Genomic DNA, 7,146 nt, shown 5'->3' on the forward strand with positions numbered 1-7,146 from the left:
CTACATGGCATTGTTAGCCAAGTTGTTTGCAATCAGGTATCACATATTGCCCTTGGGTGAGCAGAGCCAAAATTGTTTTCATTAAAAAGGTAACTTATATTTTTCTTCATTTGCATAGTTGGTTCTAAAAATTTCATTCATACTTTTGTTTAATGATTTCATTGCTCTCTGGTCAATTCTTTAGTCTTCTATCCACTGTAAACTCTGGTTTATCTAAAATGCAATTGCTCATATCAATCCAGCAGTCATCATTTCCCTCTATATTTATATCTGCTCCTCCAAAGCCTCAGCTTTAATCTTCTCCTCTTCATATTTAGGGGGTCCTCATGCCTCCTCAAATCTAGGTTTCCACATAAACTCTTCATTTCTTTGATCATGGCCTCCAGTGAATTTTCCCCTGCCATTTGCTGCTGTAGAGTTATTTCCCTAAATTCTTCTTATGCTTTTTCTCCCTTTTGAATAAAGTTTTGGTCACCTGTCCCTACACCTTTTATGATTTGGCAACTACCTTTCCCTTATGTGTCTAAGGATAATTTTTGTGTTGAAGTTGTTTATAAATGCAAAGTCCTATAATGTAATTGGGAACAAGGGTATCAGATAAAAGGATGATCAATTAAAGTGCCTCTGTCTTCAAATTGCTGAACAGTACTCACCAAAACATCATGGTAATAATTAAACTCAGATATAAATCTATGGTACAAAGCACGAGTAGGGTGATGGGACAAAATGTAAGGATATTCTTTTTCACATTTTAGTTGCTCATACTGTAGTCTATAAGACGTAGGAGCAGAATTAGGCCATTCAGCCCATTGAGTCTGCTCTGCCATTCAATCATAGCTGATTTATTTTTCCCTCTCAACCCCATTCTCCTGCCTTCTCCCTGTAACCTTTGACACCCTTACTAATCAAGAACCTATCAACCTCCACTTTAAATATACCCAATGACTTGGTCATCTGTGGCAATGAATCCCACAAATTCACCACCCTCTGGCTAAAGAAATTCCTCCTCATCTCTGTTCTAAAGGGATGCCCTTCTATTCTGAGGCTGTGACCTCTGGTCCTAGACTCTCCCACCACTGGAAACATCCTCTCCACGTCCACTCTGTCCAGGCCTTTCAATATTCAGTAGGTTCCAGTGAGATCCCCCCCTCATCCTTCTAAACTCCAGCGAGTACAGGCTAAGAGCCATCAAACACTCCACATACATTAACCCTTTCATTCCTGGGATCATTCTCGTAAATCTCCTCTGGACACTCTCCAATGCCAGCACTTCCTTCCTTAGATATGATGCCCAAAACTTCTCTCAATACTCCAAATGTGGTCTGACCAACACCTTCTAAAGCCTCAGCATTACATCCTTGCCTTTATATTCTAGTCCTCTAAAAAAAATAAATGCTAGCATTGCATTTGCCTTCCTTACTACCAACTCAACCTGCACATTAACCTTTAGGGAAGCCTGCACTAGAACTCCCAAGTCCCTTTACACCTCTGATTTCTGAATTCACTCCCCATTTAGAAAATAGTCTATACCAAAGTGGATAACCATACACTTCCCTGTGCTGTATTCCTTCTGCCGCTTCTTTGCCTGTTCTCCCAACCCGTCCAAGTCCTCCTGCAGACTCCCTGCTTCTTCAACACTACCTGCCCCTCCACCTATCTTTGTATCATCTGCAAACTTGGCCACAAACCCCTCAATTCTGTCATCCAGATCATTAACATATAACTTGAAAAGTAGCGAACCCAACACCAACCCCTGCAGAACACCACTAGTCACTGGTAGCCAACCAGAAAAGACCCCCTTTATTTCCACTCTTTGCCTTTTGCCAGTCAGCCAATCTTCCACTAAGTATTATTTCTGCAAGGTGTTATTATGTGCGGACTTATTTTTTGTTATGTGATAAGCCTTCTTAAATGTTGTAATAGATTATTTTCCAATATTTACTAAGCGAAATCCATTTGACGAATCAAAAGGAAATGCATAGATTCCTTAATTATCATTGACTAAAAGGATGCAGGTAGGGTCCCAGAGCAAAATAAAGGGAATGGACTCTTGCTGATCCTGAAGATTGACCAGAATGAATGGAAAGAACTCTCCTGTTCTTGTGTCTAATATTATAAGGATTACAAAACATTAGAAATAAAGCTTGTTGTGTCACCATTCCGCTTCTGTCCATTGTGCAGACACAAAAAAGGCCCAAAATGAACCATGAACTTTGAAGCAGCAAATACATTGATAACTGTGTGTCTATGACACCATAAACAGTGAAGCGATTTCTATGGTCTATTGAGTGAAAACATTAAGGGAATCTTTTCACCATGTGGATCTCTTGTAGTTATTTCTATAATTCTCATACTTATGAAATAAACAGTTCCATTTTTACATTATGTAAAATTCTAAGAAGAAAATAGATCATTGATTTTACTCTCTACAGTGGAATAGAGTTTTTTTTAATTAGCTGATGATTGCTTTCCTTTTAAAACCTAATTCTTTTTGGCTGTCTTTCCCTCAGAACTTCAGTCTTTTTGGGTTTTCTTCATTCTATTGATGAGGTTTAAATCTGCCAATTCTCTTCACCTGCTTTTCTTTTTAAAGTCAAAGAAAATCCTACTGCTTAATGTCTAATGAATGAGATGGGATTATGACTGTATTTCCATGGGACTACTTTTGAATTTCAGAGTGGGCACCTTTAGTGATGACCACACAGTTTAACCTCCGTAGAGTGGAAACTTTTAGAAATGATAACTAGGGACAAAAATTAGGAGTCACTTCTAAGAGTGTGGTTTGATTAGGAAAAGCCAGCAAGGATTTGATGAAGACCAATTGTGTTTCACTATTGAGAGAGAATTTTTAAATGAGGCAACAGAGTATTAGTTAGGGAAATACGGTTGACATGAGCTTTCAACGCGTGTTTGTTAGAATGCTACATCATAGACTTGTCAAGATTCAAGGCCAGGGAATCAAAGGGGCAGTGGCAGCATGGATAGAAAATTGATAAGTGACAGTTGTTATTTGGACTGGAGGGAAATGTGTATAGTTTTTCCTTGCAGTCAATACTAGGATAACTGCTTTTCTTAATAAAAACTTATTTCTTGGACACATGCAAAACAAACAGGGTCACAAGGCTTGAAAGTGTAATGAAATGCAGAGAGTACAGAAATGGACTTCAGGAGTGTATAGCCAGGCCAGAAAGGGCAGATGAATTTTTGTGCAGAAAAATGCATATCTCACATTTTGGGAGTAAGAACAAGGAGAGACAATATAAACTAGAGGACACAAATCCACAATAGGGGCATTAAGAAAAAAGAAATCTTGAGGTATAAATCATTGAAAATGGCAGTCTAGGATTCTAGGTTTTATGAATAGAGGCATTGAATACAAGGGCAATGGAGTCTTGATAAAAATTTATAAAACATTGGCCCAGCCACAACTGGAACATTGTGTCCAGGTCTCAGACACAATACTTTAAGAAAGAAATGAATGCTTTGGAGAGGCTAAAGAAGATACTTACTAAGATGACTCCAAGGCTGAGGGATTTGAGTTATATGGATAAAATAGAGAAGCTAGGCCTTGAAACAGAGGGGATTGAGAAGGGATTTGATGGAGGATCTAATCAGAATAGAGAGAGACTGTTGCTGTTTGCAGTAGGGTCAAAGTCAGAGGGTGTAGAATGAAAGGTGATCAGCAAGTGGAAAAGGTGAATGGCATGAGGAAAACCTTTGTCACACTGTCTGGAATGCAAGGACCAGTGGACTCATGGAGGCACATTCAATCACAGCATTCAAAAGGGAACTGGATTAGTAGTTGAAAGGGAAAAAAATATTCAGGACAATTTGGAGAGGATGGGGGAGCTGAACTGCTGCCACAGACACAATTAGCCAAATGGCCACTCCATGTGTTGTAATGGTTCTGTGATTGAAATTCCACTATGTTCAATGCCATTTGCAATTTCTCAGATATTGAAGCAATTATTATCTCCGTTTAGCAAGACCTGGACAACAGGTAAAGCTGTGCTGAATAAATATTGTGGTTTGTAGAGCAGGTCAAAGTCTGAATATTCTGGGGCAAGTGACCCACCTCTTGATTCTCCAAAGCCTTTCCATTATAGCTTCTCCATCAACATATAGCATTGTCAAATTTCTTAACTGTCAATTGCAGCAGATGTCAGGTACAAGGCCCATCCTCGTTTAAGTTTCAGTGAACGAGTCAATGATGACTTAGTGCTGAAAGTGTGCATATGCAAGCATCATCTGTGTACTGCAGCTTGATGACAGAAGTTGGGGTGACTTTTATTGTGGAGTGGAGCTGATGTAGGTTGAACAATTTTCCATTAGTTCTGTAGGTTAGTTCTACTCCATTGGGAGCAGGATCTGAGATCCCGTCAATTTCATAGGGATTGTATGGCTGCAGATTAGGAGTCTAAAGGCAAGTTCCTTTTTTAAAAATTATTTTAGTTTTTAACATTTTCAATTATGTAAGAGCTAACTTTTTAAAATTATTTGTTTCTAATTTATCTACTTCACTTTTCTTTGTTATCAAATACCTCTGAATTATGCTCATGTATCAGAAAAGGATGAACAGACTGGATCCCTTCTTTTCAAAGGAGACTGGGGGGGTTGACTTAATAAATGCCTTTAAAATGACAAAGATTTTAGTAGAATAGATACACTTGTGGAAAAGTGTTTATCTTGGCCATCATCATAAAATGGTCGTCAAACAAGAGGTGTAGATGGGTGTTGTGGATATATAGGATAACATCTTCCAAAATTCTACAGGTTGCTGATTGGTTCCTTGCAGAAATTTGTTTCCATCTTTCTTTGGCAATATGATGGCATGAAAGCCATGGTCTTAACCAATGACCTGCAACAGAGTCATTCCCAGTACCTACTGATGTCATCATCCCAACACTCTTCTGAATCCTTCTCAATGCTTCCTTTCACCTCCTACAATGATGTAATGTCACTCAGGATCTGAGAGGTGTTTTCCCATGGTAAATGCTAGAGAATTTTAGTAAGACCGGGTTCTGCTGCTGGTCTCCATGTGGAGTGAAATGACAGGTTCAGCATTCTGAATCTGACACCTAAGTCTGGGATTTCTGTGTTTGAGAGCCATTTAAGTGATTATATGTTAGAAGTTTAGTAATTTTCTCAGAACTAACTTTCAGAAGATACTTCTGAAGTGACACTTAACAGCAAGTTCCTGTTTCACAAGAAATGATAAACAGCACTTTTGTTCTAAGAGATGTTTTGATGAGCAAGCTGTGGATGGACATATGCAGCAAACGCACATTGGAAATTTTCCTGCAAATCCAAATCTGTAGGATAATTTTCCTGACTGCATCATCTCCTCACCCTTAGGATTGAAAAGACTTTTGTTATTAGTAAAAAATAAATTCTTTAAAATAAATTCTTTAAAATTTTGCATAAAACCTGTCACTCTCCATTTTTGAATCAGTCATACTTAAAATATTTTTCTTGAACCTTTTTTTCCATCTCCTATATCTGCTTCATATGACATAGAAGGAGGCCAATCAGCCCATTGACTTTACACTGGTTGACAGAGCAATCCTAATTCCCATACTACCCAGAATGCCTTTTCAAAGTCAGAGATGGCATAATGTCAGTGGTCACATTTTATCCTGACATCAACGTGAAATGCACCCTGAAAATTTCCAATGATGCTTTTACGGTTGACTCATGAATTAGATTATATCCTGCTGAATATGTTGCTGAAGTTCAATACTTTGTGTCAGAAAAGTGGACTTGTGCATTGCTTGCACCAATGCCCAATTTTGTCAGCACTTTTTTCATTAATAATTTCAAATCAGCTATTTTAAAATCTGATATTGATGGATTTTTTTTACCAACCAAGGAGATTAAAAGGAACCAAGCTAGGTATGCTGAGTTAAGATACAGGTCATCCTTGATCTTAATGAATGATGGAGTAGGCTTGAGCGATGGACAGCCTGTTCCCATGTTCTCAGGTGAAAGCCAGCATGAATCAAATAAAGCAAATTCTTACGTTGGATGATAACAGAATTTTGATTAATTAACTTCTGGAAGAGGGAAACACTTAGCACATCTGGTCCTCAAGCTACCAGACATCTTCATAATAATTTACAGCAAAGAGGAGGACATTTGACCTTTTATGCCTTTGCCAGCTGAAAAAGAATGCTATTCTGAAAAAGCAAGCCTCCTAGCTTGCTGACAATAGCTTAGGAGTTTTAAAATAAATTGATATAGAAAATAACATTTTTGTGTCGAATCAGTTTTCAATTCGCTCTCATACTGTTAAATCCCACTTTTAATAATGCACCACAAACACACTGGGTTTTAAATTATTTATTATACATTTTATTGTTTTGACTCTTCATTCTTCATTAAAGGAACATAAACATAGATTGTCATTTACAGTAAACATTCAGAAATAATGTGCATTAAAAAGACCTCTACTATTGTTAAACTATTCTGCTTAAAGAATTCAAAATGTCAATGTTTTCAAATACAGGGTAACTTAAAACCTTTGAGTATTTGCAGGTTACTTAACAGAACAAACAGAAGAATTTTGTTATATACAAGAAAACAGAAGACTGAACTCTTACAGTACCTTCCCCCAGTGCATTAGACATTTTCTAAAGCAAAGGCTTTAATACAAACTTTTCAAACTCCTCACAACTCATTTTCATTAACCTTTAATAAGGGCTCCAGCAAGGATAAGTCAAATGAGCTGTCTTGATTCAGTGACAGTCATTTATGGATGTTAATCACTACCCTTTACTGAGAAAACTAGGTGAAGTGCAAAAGCCCAAAGTGCGAGGTAACTGGCATGGTTGGAAAGAGTAGGAAAATATAAGACTACTTTTGTTAAACTAGAAAATATTGCAGATTGTCTCATTTTTCTTTAACATATCCCATAATGGGATTCAATTTTTAATATTAATTCACCTCAACTACCATCAGAAATCCAGAGCACCAATTGACTGCATCATTGTCAATGACTTTAGAAGATTCACAATTTTGCTATTTTCAAAATGGAGTATAAATTTAGATAAACTTTAAAAGTTTGCAACAGTTTTTACAGCATTTTACTAATGCCGATGTCCAGTTAGTGTAAACAAGATTTTGTTTTTATCAATAAAGACATTTTCG

Source organism: Pristis pectinata, chromosome 7 (genome assembly GCF_009764475.1).
Source record: "Pristis pectinata isolate sPriPec2 chromosome 7, sPriPec2.1.pri, whole genome shotgun sequence".
Taxonomy (NCBI): Eukaryota; Metazoa; Chordata; class Chondrichthyes; order Rhinopristiformes; family Pristidae; genus Pristis; species Pristis pectinata.